Genomic DNA, 15,284 nt, shown 5'->3' with positions numbered 1-15,284 from the left:
AAATTTGAGGGTTTGGTTTAAGGTACCTCTTTCAAAGTAGGGACCTGATTAGAATTGAACAAAATTTGTGATATAGATTTTTAAATGTATATATTGGTGTATACCGCAAGGCAAGAGGTTTTTTTTTTTAACATTTATTTATTTTTTAGAGACAGAGCATGAGCAGGGGAGGGGCAGAGAGAGAGGGAGACATGGAATCTGAAACAGGCTCTGAGGCATCAGCATGGAACTCATGAACCACGAGATCATGAACTGAGCCGAAGTCGGACGCTTAACCGACTGAGCCACCCAGGCGCCCCAGCAAGGCAGGAGTTTTAAAGTAAGTTTTGTTGAGTAATCATTTGATTAAGTGAGCAATTTTCTCACTGAATGATCTAGCAATCTGAGAATGGGGATGTTTACCCTGATGAGTAACATCTTGTCTTGAGAAGGGCAACTAGCTGAGCCAGCTTACTCTTTAGATAGATAACTTCCCAGAAAGTTCCTGAAACAAACAATAAATTTTTTTCAACCTTAGCTTCCTAGGCAAGAATTTCCCTGAGCAGTGATGTTAATATTGACATCCTTGCTTCTTGATCCTGTTAAGCTGTATGCCTGCAGGAAGTTTGTTTTCACTTCTATTCCAATAACTATCAAATATCATCTACGAAATTATCCATTTACTCTGGTTCCCTACTATACCAGCTCTTCTAATTGCCTTTTTTTTTCACCTATTTCCCCCATCCCCCCACCTCCCTCCCCTCTGGCAACCACCAGTTTAGTCTCTCGTATTTTATTCTGTTTATTTGAGTCTGATCTTTGGGGTGAAGGAGGAGTTGTTCATCTGTTTTGTTTTTTTACACTGCACATATAAGTGAAATCATATGCAATTTGTCTATTCAGGTTTCTGCCCATTTTTTAATTAGGTTATTTGGTTGTTTTTTTTTTAAGTTTTTATTTTAATTCCAGTTGCTTAACATACAGTGTTATATTAATTTCAGTTGTACAATATAATGATTCAATAATTTCATACATCACCCAGTGCTCATCACAATACATGCACTCTTTAATCCTCACCACCTATTTAACTCATTCCCCCTGCCAATGTCCCCTCTGGTAACCATCAGTTTGTTCTCTACAATTAAGAGTCTGTTTCTTGGTTTGTCACTTCCCACCTCCCCCCCCCAACCTCATTGCTTGTTTGTTTTGTTTCTTAAATTCCACATATGAGTGAAATCATATGATATTTGTCTTCTCCTGACTGACTTATTTCACTTATCATAATACTCTCTAGCTCCATCCATGTCGTTGCAAATGGCAAGATTTCATTCTTTTTTATGGCTGAATACTATTATATATATCTATATTATCTATTTATCATGATAAATAGATAATATAGATATACAGATATAGATACCACATCTTCTTTATCCATTCATCAGTATATAGACACTTGGGCTGCTTCCATATCTTTGCTATTATAAATAATGCCACTATAAACATAGGGATGCATGTATCCCTTTGGATTACTGTTCTTATATTCTTTGGGTAAATACCCAGTAATGTAATTGCTGAGTTGTAGGAGGGTAGTTCTATTTTTAACTTTTTGAGGAACCTCCATATTGTTTTCCAGAGTGGCTGCAGCAGTTTGCATTCCCACCAGCAGTGCACAAGTGTTCCTTTGCACTTGCATCCTCACCAATACCTGCTGTTTCTTATGTTGTTGATTTTAGTCATTCTGACAGGTGTGAGGTGATATTTCATTGCAGTTTTGATTTGCATTTCCCTGATGATGAGTGATATTGAGAATCTTTCTTTTCATGTGTCTGTTGGCCTTCTGTATGCCTTCTTTGGAGAACTGTCTGTTCATATCTTCTGCCTATTCTTAATTGGATTATGTTGTTGTTTTTTTTAGGTGTTGAGTTTCATAAGTTCTTTATATGTTTTGGAAATTAACCCTTTATAGGATATGTCATTTGCAAATATCATCTCCCATTCCATAGGTTGCCTCTTAGTTTTGTTGATTGTTTCCTTCACTGAGCAGAAGATTTTATTTTGATGAAGTCCAAATAGTTTATTTTTGCTTTTGTTTCCCTTTCCTCAGGAGACCTATCTAGAAAAAAAAAGTTTCTCCAGCCAATGTCAGAGAAGTTACTGTCTGGGATTTTTATGATTTCAGGTCTCACACTTAGGTCCTTAATCCATTCCGAGTTTACTTTTGTGTGTGGTATGAGAAAATGGTTTAATTTCATTCATCTGAATGTTGTTGTCCAGTTTTCCCAACACCATTTTTTGAAGAGACTGTCTTTTTCCCACTGCATATTCTTGCCTCCTTTGTTGAAGATTGATTAATCGTGGGTTTATTTCTGGATTCTCTATTCTATTTTACTGATCTATGTGTCTGTTTTTGTGCCAGTACCAGACTGTTTTTGATTACTACAGTTTGTCCTATATCTTGAAATCTAGGATTGTGATACCTCCAGTTTTGTTCTTTTTTCTTAAGATTGCTTTGGCACTTCAGGGTCTTTAATTCAGGGTCTTTTATGGTTCCATACAAATTTTAGGATTATTTGTTCTAGTTATGTGAAAAATACTATTGATATTTTAGTAGTGATTGAATTGAATATTTAGATTTCTTTTGATAGTATGGACTTTTTTTTTTTAATTTTTTTTCAACGTTTATTTATTTTTGAGACAGAGACAGAGCATGAACGGGGGAGGGGCAGAGAGAGAGGGAGACACAGAATCGGAAACAGGCTCCAGGCTCTGAGCCATCAGCCCAGAGCCTGACGCACGGCTCGAACTCACGGACTGCGAGATCGTGACCTGGCTGAAGTCGGACGCTTAACCGACTGCGCCACCCAGGCGCCCCTGGACTTTTTAATAATATTAATTCTTCCAATCCATGAACATGTTATATCCTTCCATTTGTTTGTGTTACCTTCAATTTCTTTCATTGATGTCTTACAGTTTTCAGAGTACAAGACTTTTACCTCCTTGGCTAAATTTATTCATAGGTGTTTTATTATTTTTGGTGCTATCGTAAATGGGATTGTTTTCTTAATTTCTCTTTCTGCTGCTTCATTATTAGCATATATAAATCGAACCAATTTCTGTGTAATTTTGTATCCTGTGACTTTACTGAATCCATTTATTAATTCTAATAGTTTTTTGGTAGGATCTTTAGGTTTTCAAAAAATAGTATCATGTCATCTCTGTCATCTGTAAATAGTGACAGTTTTACTTCTTCCTTACCAATTTCAATGCTTTTTATTTTTTTTAATTAATTAATTTATTTTTTGTCTGCTGGTTGCAGCTAGGACTTCCAGTATTATGTTGAATAAAAGTGGAGAGAGGGGATATCCTTGTTGTTCTTGATCTTAAAGGAAAAGTTGTCAGTTTTTCACCACTGCATATAATGTTAGCTGTGGGCTTTTCAAATAGGGACTTTTTTATGTTGAGATATGTTCCCTCTAAATCCACCTTGTTCAGAATTTTTACCATAAATTGATGTTGAATTTTGTCAAATATTTTTTCTGCATCTACTTAGATGATCATATAATTTTTATCTTTCATATTGTGAATGTTATGTATCACATTGATTGATATGAGGGTATTGAACTTCCATGCATCCCTGGGAGTAAATCCCACTTGATTTATTTGTTCAAAATTTTTGCATCTGTGTTCATCAAGCACAGTGGCTTGTAGTTTTCTTTTTTTGTAGTGTCTGCCTTGTTATGGTATCAGGATAATGCTGGCCTCATAGGAAATATTTGGAAGTTTTCTTTCTTATTCTGTTTTGTTTTTTGGTTTTTTTTTTTTTTGGAATTGAGAAGATTACATATTAACTCTTCTTTAAATGTTTGATAGAATTCACCTGTAGAGGCTTCTGGTTCTAGACTTTCATTTCTTGTGAGTTTTTAAATTACTGATTCAATCTTGTTACTAGTAATCAGTCTATTCAGATTTTCTATTTCTTCCTGATTCAATTTTGGAAGACTGTATGATTCTAGGAATTTATCCATTTCTTTTAGGATGTCCCATTTATTACCATATACTTTTTCATAATATTCTCTTATAATATTTTGTATTTGAGTGGTGTTAATTGTTATAGTTTCCATTTTATTGATGGTACTAATATGTCTCAAGAATATCAGATTTGGGGGCACCTGGGTGGCTCAGTCTGTTAAGAGTCCGACTTCGGCTCAGGTCATGATCTTGCAGTTTGTCAGTTGAGCCCCACATCAGACTTTGTGCTGACAGCTCGGAGCCTGGAGCCTGCTTCAGATTCTGTGTCTCCCTCTCTCTCTGCCCCTCCCCAGCTCGCACTCTGTCTCTCTCTCTCTTAAAAATAAATAAACATTAAAAAATTTTTTAAAAAGGAATATCAGATTTGAAGCCTAAGCACTATATCTAATTCCTCTTTCAATGTGGCTCTGAAGGAGAATAGAATTTGCCACTCCCAAATATGCCTCTTTGTTATGAGTATTATCTTAGCTGGTTATTATTAAGAAACTCCAAAAACCAAGTAGAAGTTACCTTTTTGTAAGGAACATTTGCATTTATAGTTGATCTTTGAACAATGCAGAAGTTAAGGGTACCAACCTGCAGTCAAAAACCCCTGTATAGGGGCACCTGGGTAGCTTGTCAGTTGAGCTTCCAACTCTTGAATTCAGCTCAGTCCATGATCTCACGGTTCATGGGTTCCACCCCGCATTGGGCTCTGCACTGACAGTGAGAAGCCTGCTTGGAATTCTCTAACTCCCTCTCTCTCTGCCCCTGCCCTAGTCATACCCTCTCATTCTCTCTCTCTCTCTCTCTCTCTCTCTCTCTCTCTCTCTCTCTCAAAATAAACTTTAAAAAACTCCATGTATAACTTTTGACTCCTCAAAAACTTAACTACTGTGGCCTACTATTGACTGAAGACTTACCAATAACATAAACAGTCAATTAACACATGTTTCGTATATGTATTATGTACTGTACTCTTATAATAAAGTAAGATAGAGGAAAAAAAGTGTTAAGAAAGTCATTAGGAAGACAAAATGCATTTACAACACTACTTTAAACAATCCACGTATAAGTGGACCCATGCAGTTCAAACCTATGTTTCTCGAGGGTCAGATGTATAAGAAAAATCTTCATTTGCAAGAGTGTCTCCCTCTCTATAACAGAAAGAGAATAATGATTTAATCTCTAGAAATTTATCAATGGAGAAAGTAATGACCTAAATCTGTATAACAATTATACTCTTGTTTACTGTGCTTTTCTTGATAACCTCCCATAACTGTCTTCCCCACCTCCCAACATCTTCTTTTGTCTTTAGCTGGAGATGGTATTTAAGGTGGCAGCTTGGGCTGTTTCAGGGAATTACTCAGTTTTCCTGAGTATCTTCCATTTATAGATGAGGTATACATACTATTAAACTTCCATTTCTTTTTCTTCTTCATCTTTTATTACATGGAGTCTCAGCCAAAAGCTTAGAAAGGTAGAGGGGAAATTATTTTTCCTCCTCTACAGCTCCCAGCATTCAACTAATCATTATGTGCTACCTATTTACTTTATGAATCTCTTTGATGAAACTACAGAAAGTGATGAGACTGGCCTAAAGAGGGAGTAGTTCAGCAGAGTTACAAAACATGAGACCAGAAGATGGCCAAGGAAAACATTCACAGAGAGGGAGAAGAATATGAGCTATAGAAAGGTAGGGGAAATAGGATATTACTGTATCTCAGAGCCAAAGAATGAGAGAAGACTTCTTTTGTGTTGAGGCAATCATAATTGCCATTAATGAAAGATTTAAGATAATAAGAATTAAAAGGAGAGTGCTAAAGCCCTCTATCTAAGGGCTACCCCTTCCATAAGCTGAGAAGAAAGGTAGCTTCCTGGATAAAAGAATAAATATTTAGATTGAACAATGTAACAGTTAATTATTAGCTTGAGATTTAGGATTATACAATTTCCAGAATTGCAATATAGAAAGAAAAGGTTAAATTGCAAGACAAATGATGGGGGAGAGAGATCTAGAAACCATTGTAAAACTAAAAGTAAAATTTGCAATGCTATGAAAAGTACTAATTAAAATCTACAACCAATTAGAAGTTAGAGGTCCATATCACTCAATTTCAACATGCAATCAGTGTTGAATAATATTTAAGTTAATGACCAAATGCCCTGAGTAGGAAATAGAATGAGTATTAGTTGAATTGAAATAATGAACCTTCACTACGTTTATGAAGCATTCAGGAGAAAAGGCAGTGTACTGTTGCTCTGTTTTAACCCAGAGGATAGAACCGATAGAAATTAGCAAGCCTACTGAGCTACCCTCAACACCATCAATTCTTTTCCTCCCACTGATCCCCAATATTCTAATCATGGATAGTTTGATATTTGGGGAACTATTGATCCTAGTTCCCCTTTGGAAATGAATTACCCTTTGTAACAAATAGACCTAAGCTCTTTTGGCAACTCTGTGAATGTCAGGTTCTTCTGGTAAATATCAGCAGCCTCCAACAATTAGAAAATAATTAGAGGTTACCTATCTTCAACCCTGAAGCCTACTACCAGGAGAAAGCAATTCTCAGACCAAATTCCACCTAAGGTACTAATATTTCTTAGCAACCTATTTATCAATTTTTTAAAAGTTCTTTTCTGTATCCTCAGATCCACCTTGTATGAAAGGCTCACTCTGAAACAAATGCAGTTGCATTCTTCCACCCTACATGGCAGGATGTGGAAGCCTTGTAGTCATACTAGGTGGTAAAATTTTCAGTGAAGTGGAGACGCTGGGTCAATAAGCTACAGATGTGTTGTGCATGGAACATACTTTTGGGATTGCCAATTTTTCAACATCTCACTCATATGAAGGAGGTTAATCTTCTCGCACTATTCCAAACCAATCAAATATCTTAGCACTGATATGTTTTCCAATCAAAATTATTTTTAACATTACTTGTACAAATCACAAAATCCTAAGGTGATGGTTTCATTTAAGATACTTCACCTGTTAATTATCTAGCCTCCAAGTGTTGCTATAGATAAAAACTCTTCAAATGGTAATTAGTCACCCCTAGGAATTTAATTAGAATTATTTTTTCTCTTACTCATCTCATACTGCTTATACAGTCCTAAAGTATTTTAAAGTTTTATTTATTTTTGAGTGAGAGAGAGAGAGAGAGAGTGATCTGGGGAGGGGCAGAGAAAGAGAGGGGTACAGAGGATCCAAAGTGGGCTATGCGCTGACGGCAGGAAGCCCAATGTGGCTAGAACTCACAATCCCCGAGATCATGACCTGAGCGAAGTCAGCACTCAACCAACTGAACCACCCAGGCGCCGCAGTCCTAAAGTATTTTAAAGTAAATGCCCACTCAGACAATATAACTCAATGAGTCCTGCAGTCCCATATATATATAAGCATCAACAAAGCCCTTCTCACTGACCATAAACTCGCTGCCAGAATGTGGGAGAGCTACCTCTTATAGAGAAGTGGGATAAACCCAGCTTGACTCTCAGCTCTGTTCTTTAATGTTTAATTTAATGTTATTATTATTTTTAAATGTTTATTTTTAAGAGAGAAAAAGAAGGACAGAGCGCAAGCCAGGGAGAGGCAGAGAGAGAGGGAGACACAGGAAGCAGGGTCCAGGCTCTGAGCTGTCAGCACACAGCCCGACTAGGGCTCCAACTTGCCAACTGCAAAATCATGACCTGAGCTGAAGTTGGACGCTTAACTGATTGAGCCACCCAGGAGCCCTTTTAATGTATAATTTTAGTATTTATGTCCATTGCCCCCACTACAATTCTAAATACAGTACTATTATCTCTTTCTCTGAATTACCACAGCACTTCTGGGTCTCTTATAAGATCCTTAAGGCAGGGTCCAGTCTGTCTTGATTGCTGCTCTATTCATGGCTCATAGAGAAGTTTCTGATGAATGAACACAGTAATGAATAATCTGGTGATCCCAGACTATTACTGAATCTCTCTGAAGTTTCCTTATTTAGAGAATAGGAACAGTAATAGTACCTACTTTATACTACTAATTTGATATCCTTAACTCAAGTGCACTTTACATAATGCAACCACATTAATTTTCTTGAAACACTATTTTCTACAACCCTACTACTGACTGCACTTACAATACTGTGCATAATTATCTCTTCTTGTCTAATTTTCCCAGTGGATTGTGAATTTGTTGAAGGCTGAGACTTGACATTTTAAATTGTGTCCCTAGATGTAACACTGTGAAAAGCACATAGGAAGTCTCAATGAAAGTTTGTTGAATGAATAAATCTGCCTGAGTCATTGAAATTGTTAAAATGAACCTAACCCACAATTGCCCTCAAGTATCTGAGTACCAAATTTAATGTTATTCTTACTTCGAAAGTTTGCCCACTCTCAAGATTTCTACTCTATTATTAAATTGTATCATGTTAGAATTTAGCTTTTCATAGAAAATGAATTCCTCCGAGTAAGTTAACTGAGCCAGTTGAGTTGTAGCTATGTGTACAAAGGCAAATGAAATAGAAAGTTGAGTAATTGTTCTGTCAATTTAGTCAATATTGACAACCACTCTAAAGCACCCACACAGTTTACATTTTACTTAAACAGTACAGATAACTGTCTCAAATTTAAAAAGAATGACCCTGAATTTGTTCCCCACATGACATAAAACTGGCTGCTGTGAAATGGAAAATTAGAACTCATACAAAGATACTAATACAAGGGTTCTGTTCTGTAAGTATCAGAAAGAAATCATTTTAAAATGCTTTTCCCTATTAGACAGCTGCATGGCATGAACCTTGAGGAGAATACCAATGGAGACTGCAAACTTTCAAGTGAGTTTACCAAAGAGCCGAAATTTTCATTTCAACCAAAACTCATTATTTACAATTCTATACCAACAAACATGCTTAACCCTTCTAGAGAAAGTATTTGCTAATATGATAGCTGATATGGAAGCTTGCTCCTTTCTTCGTTCCACATTTCATCACTTATCATTTAGTTGGGAACAAAAAAAATCTCTGACCAGAAGTGAATAAATAGCAATATTTAATTATATTTCATAACCAGAAGTCTGGAATCAAGCTGTCCCAGAGTTGATTTTGGACTTCAGTGATAACACAGATGAAAGAAGGCTGTCTGACTTCTGGAATTCTACAAGATGGTCCAATAGAGCTATCTGTCTGCAAACAAGCTTTATGTTTCAAGTAAAGGGAAGAATTACCCCGAAAGTTCAAGGTCAGTAGAGCTGCCTCTGCTACCATGGGCCCTGGAGACACAAGCCTGAGGACAGAGCCTTCTTCTTCCCCATTCCAGAAGAGTCAGGCAAACATCCAGAGTCGAGGGGGCAGGGCCACCTCCCAGAGCCAAGGGAGTGTGACTGTCACACTGCTGGAGCAGGAGGGAGAGCATCAAAACCAAAGAGGATTAATCCTGAATAATAATTATTAAAATCTAATGGCATTAACCTGCTAGGTTTTGGACTCGCTGGTAACTCATAATCCTTTTCTTGTTTTCAATTTCTTCCTTTTGGAATGGGAATGTCTATCCTATGCCTGTCCCACTAATGTATTATGGAAGCAGATAACTTGTTTGGTTTCACAGCTTCACAGCTGGAGAGGACTTAGCCTCAGAATGCATCAAACCTGAATCTAAGCCATATCTGAATTAGATGAGATTTAGATAAGACTTTGGAATTAGAATTGATATTGGAATAGGTTCAGACTTTTGTAGCTCTTGGGATGGGGTGAATATAAATTGCATGTGGTAAGGACATAAATGTGGGTGGCCAGAGGGCATAGTATTATGGGCTGAAGTGTGTCTGACTGTATTTAGAGATAAGGTCTTTAAATAAATTATGAAGTAAAAATGAGGTTATATGGTTGGAATCTTTGTAAAAAGAAGAGATTAGGACAAAGACACATACTATATGAAAACACAGGGAGAAGATGTTTATCTACAAGGAGAGCTGCCTCAGAAGAAACCAGACCTAGGGTGCTTGGGTGGTTCAGTCAGTTTAAGCATCTGACTTTTGATTTTGGCTCAGATCCTTATCTCACGGTCATGAGATTGAGCCCCGCTTTGGACTCAGCGCTGGGTGTGGAGCTCGCTTGAGATTCTCTCTCTCCCTCTCCTTTTACCATCTCCCTCAAAAATAAATAAATAAATAAGAAAAGAGAAAAATGGTACTTAAAAAAAAAGAGAAGAAGAAACCAGACCTGCTGACACTTTGATTTCAGACTTCTATCCTCCAGAATTCTAAGAAAATACATTTCTTTTGTTTAGGTCATCAGTCTGTGGTATTTTGCTATAGCAGCCCTGGCAAACTATCCCCCCCAGGACCTTGTAAAGCATCCATTCTAGTAACTGTCTCTGAAGCTTACATTTTAGTAGCTTCATGATATATCAATCTCTGTACCTCACATTGATCACTGAATTTGGTTCTTATATCATTCATTAACTATTTTATCCAAGCCTATTGTAAATATCTTGAGGACATTGACAGTTTCCTGAGTTTTCAATATCCACTCCACTCTGGTCTTACCCCTCTTATGTCCCAAGATAGAATTGAACACATGAGATACTTAACAGTGAACTTTTATTGATTTTTTCATCACACCTACATGTGGTCCCACCTGGAGTTCTTAAAGGATTATTGAAGACAGACCATCTGCCATCTCCCTAAGATTAACTTCTCTGAGGTCACAATTATTGTCGTAGTACATATTTTTCTCTGAAGTCATAGTTATTGTTGTAGTACATATTTTTCACATAGTATTTTTATTCAAAGCCAGTGTAATTTTAGTATACTGGTAAATGCAATTAGAGCTGAAAATATGATACATAAAGTGCTAAATATCAGATATCAGAGAAATATCTATTAAAAACTAAAAATAAGAAAACTAATTTATACCTAGGAATCACATAAATGTCATGAAAAGAGAACTTCAGTAAGTGATAAATGAGTGTGCAGAATCATTAACTTCATGTTTGTTGAGGCCAGGGTCTACTCAAATTACTAAATTGTTAGTACAGTTTTCCAAGAGTGTTATACCCACTCTACCCCCTTCTTGGAATCATAATCTGAAAAGTGTCTTTATATATGCAAAATTCTAGTTTCACTTTTTCATATTTTACAATTCTGGTGAATGTGTGTAAATACAAATTGGATTTAGAAAGTAAACTAATGCCTGTTTAAATCAAAAAAGAACTACAAACATCCTAAATTCTGTTCATTTGTAATATATTGCTCCAAACTCTGTTCTTTTTATTGATGTGCTCTTAAAATTGGTTTGATTTCTATTTTCTCTTCTTAAAAAATACTGTTTAATTATTTTCCTGGTTAATAATGTAATAGGCTTTGCTCTCATAATTCATTAAAAGAAAACACCCAGGCCTGGAAAACACAATTACTATAATTTTCATAATGATTTACTTGATTCTACTGATTGTTTCCAAGGTGTTGTCTTGAAAATGGAGTTTAGGATGTCTAAATCCATACTGAAACTTCTGAATTTTCAAGGCAATCCCCAGATAGATTTTCTTATCAATCAATTAAATCCCACAACTGCGCAAGCCAGTCTTTTTTTTTTTTTTTCTTAAATAGAACTTTTGTTTTACCTGTGAGATATATGGACAAAAGCTAGACATGGCCCTGGTGAAAGAGTAATAAAATGCCAGCAGAGCTCATCCAGAAGGAGGAATAAAAAGTTAAATAAATCCTATATTATGTAAGGTTTTATAATATAGGAAAAAATTATATCTAAATATTATAATGTAAAAAAAATTATTAAACTGGATTTTCAAAAATGAAATGCACAATGAATATATTTTAGTCAATGGGAAGCAGAATGTTTAAGGTATATCTTTGTAAACCCAGTCAATGTTTGGTATGTGATAACATATCAAAGGTCATGGGCAGCTTGACAAGATGTTGCTTGCTTATTTATAACTGTTGATGGTTTCAGCTAATAACTCTACAAAGCAAAAAAAGTCTTCCTTCTGTTTAACCTGTCATGCTAAAGGCTAAAAATGTATTTTATAAAGGGCTTCTGCCTTGATTATCATCATCAATATATAAAAGAGTAGGTAATGAATTATTTTCTAAGTTGGGTTCCATGATATGAAATGCTGAAATGATAAATTATACTTTTGTAGAATCATTAGACAAACAAACTGGTTGGGTGTTGTAATTATCCAACCATAATTTGGTTATTGACTAGAATTCCATTGCATAAATATGCTTTCTGACTTTAAAAATAATATATGCTTATTGTAAAAAATTGAGAAAACAACAAGGTTTACAGCTAATGTTCTATATACAGCTGTATGTCACTTTCCTTTTTTTCCTCATACATTGCATCTCTTATGCATTTTCCCATGTACTTTATGATCCTTTGTAAACATCATTTTCAGAGTTTTATTTTAATGGTAAATTACAATAATGGACTAAATAAAAGGTTACACTTCAAAATATATTAGATGTCCTTAAAACGAAATATACTGTGTGGAGAAAGACTGTATGTAAGCAGGGACTGTTATTTGTTGTTTTTGGACAATACTACATTTTTAAACAATTATCTTTTTTAGTGGTTCATTTACTCAGTTTCTTATTTCTGGAAATGAATAACTGTGTGTGAATAAATGTGTCTAAAGCACATAAAGAAAGCATGTCATTAATACTTCCTCAGAAGTACTTTTAATTCGGACTTTCCCTAATTGATAATTATAGCTTCTAGTTCAATTGATGTAAACATACAATAATTCAAATACTCAGCCACATGACTTTTTAGCACCTTAGATTATATCCTCCCTAATTAAGGGACTCATTAAGCTAAAGTTTAAGGTAGTATATATTTTCAGTACTTCACTGAACTTAGGTCAGTTGCTTGGTTTTATTTTAGGCAGTGTCTATTCTGAGATTTTTCAGACGATTTTTTCAAATGTTACTAGAAGAGTGTAACAAATTAGTGAACTGTCTGTCCATGAACCTGTCCAAAGTCTTTACCAATAATTAAGAAAAATATCCTACTTTGCTCTTGATATGGTTTCCTTAGACTAGAGAATAGTCAGAATCCTGAGATATTTTTAACAAATCCATTTCTAAAGAGAGAGAAAGAACAGGTGGCTTACAGAAAGAATTTTAACTTATGAAAGTGACTAAATCTTTCTAAATCCATAAATAGTATCAAGTCCTCCAGTTGTTCAATTCTTAAAATTTAAGTGCTTTTGGCTATAAAAATATTGCATCTAATAATTTTGAAGTATGCTTTCAGTAATGCATTTTTTATCTAAAAATGTCTTAACACTGAGAATGTCATCATGAATTATGAAACTTTGCTATATTTAATTTTATTTGGTGCCAAGGGCTATGAGGAAAAGATTTTAGTGAACTAAGGGCTAATAATAACTTCACTTTAACCTTAACTATTTTTCTTTATTTCTTTATTCTTTTTTTATTAGCTAATCATAATTGAGTGCCCTTTAAATCAGGACACCAATGACACTTTGTTTCCAATTAACAGTAAAAACCTTCTTTGATCCTTTGACTTTTTTATGAGATGAATTTATATTTTCCAGACTAACATGCATGACAACATAATTCTCTATACTCATTAATATTCAACTTTGCTGCTTTAATGAGAGAAACCAGGAGAAATGTAATGTCATCTGCTTATCGGAGCCATTAGTAATTTTTGCTAATATAGAGAGACCAAAAATCTTTTGAATAATAATAGCCAATATTAATTGAGCACTTGCTATATGTTAGACACTGTTCTAAGTGTCGATTATGTATTAAGAAAGCTTTCTGAGATAGGAACTACAGACTAGTGAACACAAATGAATATGCCTAACCTAATTTTAGATTTAGTCTTTTATTTATTCCATGGTTCTATGTTACCATTAAAATGCAACTCTGAAAGAGAACAAAATGCTTCTCTCTTTCGGGAACTGGTTGAGCAGGAGGCGCCACAGTGGGAGTCGACATCTGCCAAAACAAGGACCCAAAGGTTTCCGCGAAAGGAGCCCCAGATCAAGGACTTCTATGAGACTGTGGTCAAGCTGTACAGGTTTCTGGCCAGACCAACCAACTCCACCTTTAACTAAGTTGTGTTGAAGAGGTTGTTCATGAGTCACACCAGCCGGCCACTTCTGTCCCTTTACCGGATAATCCTGAAGATGAAGCTGACTGGCTGTGAGGACAAAACAGTTGTGGTTGCAAGGATGTGCATGTCCAGGAGGTGCCCAAACTGAAGGTGTACGTGCTGCCGGTGAGCCACCATGCCTGGATCCACATCCTCAAAGCTGGAGGCAAGATCCTCACCTCTGACCAGTTGTTGGCCCTGGACTCCCCCAAGGGCTGTGTGGCACAGTCTTGCTCTCTGGTCCACGCAAGGGCCGAGTGGTTTGGCAAAGCCTCAGGAAACCTGCACAGCCACACCAAACCCTACGTGCGGCCGGAGGGCTGGAAGTTTGAGCACACCAGAGGCCACAGGGCCAGCAGGGCTACAAAAATGAACCCCAGACCTTGACTTGTTATTAAAAAGATTTTGGATGTTGAAAAAAAAAAGGAGAGAGCAAACTGATAGTTGCCACAGGGAAGTGAGGGGTTGGGCAAAGAAAGGGATTAAGAGGTACAATCTTCCAGTTATGAAATAAATCAGATATGGGGATGTAATGTAGAGCATAAGGGATATAGTCAACAATATTGTAACAACTTTGTACAGTGTCAGATGGTAACTAGACTTACTGTGGTAATCATTTCATAATGTATATAAATACCAAATCTCTATGTTGTACACCTGAAATTAATACATTGTATCACAGTTATTTTTCAATGAAAAAAGCAACTCTGAAAATGATGTTTAAATTCAATAGCTAATGACATGAAAAGTGCATATGATTTAATGCTTAAACTCTATACACAGTGTTATATTGGTTCTGTTTTACATAGATACATATTCATGCATATATAAGGAGAAGTCCACCAAATATTCAAAGTGTTGACACCAAATAATGGAATTTCAGGTGGTTTTCACTTTCTTCTTTATACACTATTTGAACCCAGGCAGCACCCACAAATTCAACCTGACAATAGAATGTTAACAAAAATCACATGAAGGATGTGGACTAGACTGACAGGAAAATGTATTGTATGCTAGTTATCAATAATCCAAGGAAGAAGGACTAAACTATAAGAATTGTTGATCTAGTTTCAGCTGATATTCTGATAATCTAAGAGCTATATTTAGTTCATAGTAAAATGTGCTGGAGACAACCCATGCATTTTCCTTTGTTCTAATGAG

The 15,284-nt window shown here is 35.8% G+C and overlaps 1 pseudogene; it reads left to right on the top strand.

Moving 5' to 3' along the window:
- LOC122477140 overlaps positions 1-14,510 on the top strand; it is a 59,322-nt pseudogene extending 44,812 nt beyond the window's left edge.
- Positions 14,511-15,284: the final 774 nt, after the last annotated feature.

Source organism: Prionailurus bengalensis, chromosome X (assembly GCF_016509475.1).
Source record: "Prionailurus bengalensis isolate Pbe53 chromosome X, Fcat_Pben_1.1_paternal_pri, whole genome shotgun sequence".
In the NCBI taxonomy this organism is placed as follows: Eukaryota; Metazoa; Chordata; class Mammalia; order Carnivora; family Felidae; genus Prionailurus; species Prionailurus bengalensis.
The sequence above is the reverse complement of the archived record's forward strand: the minus strand, read 5'-3'. Positions and strand labels throughout refer to the sequence as shown.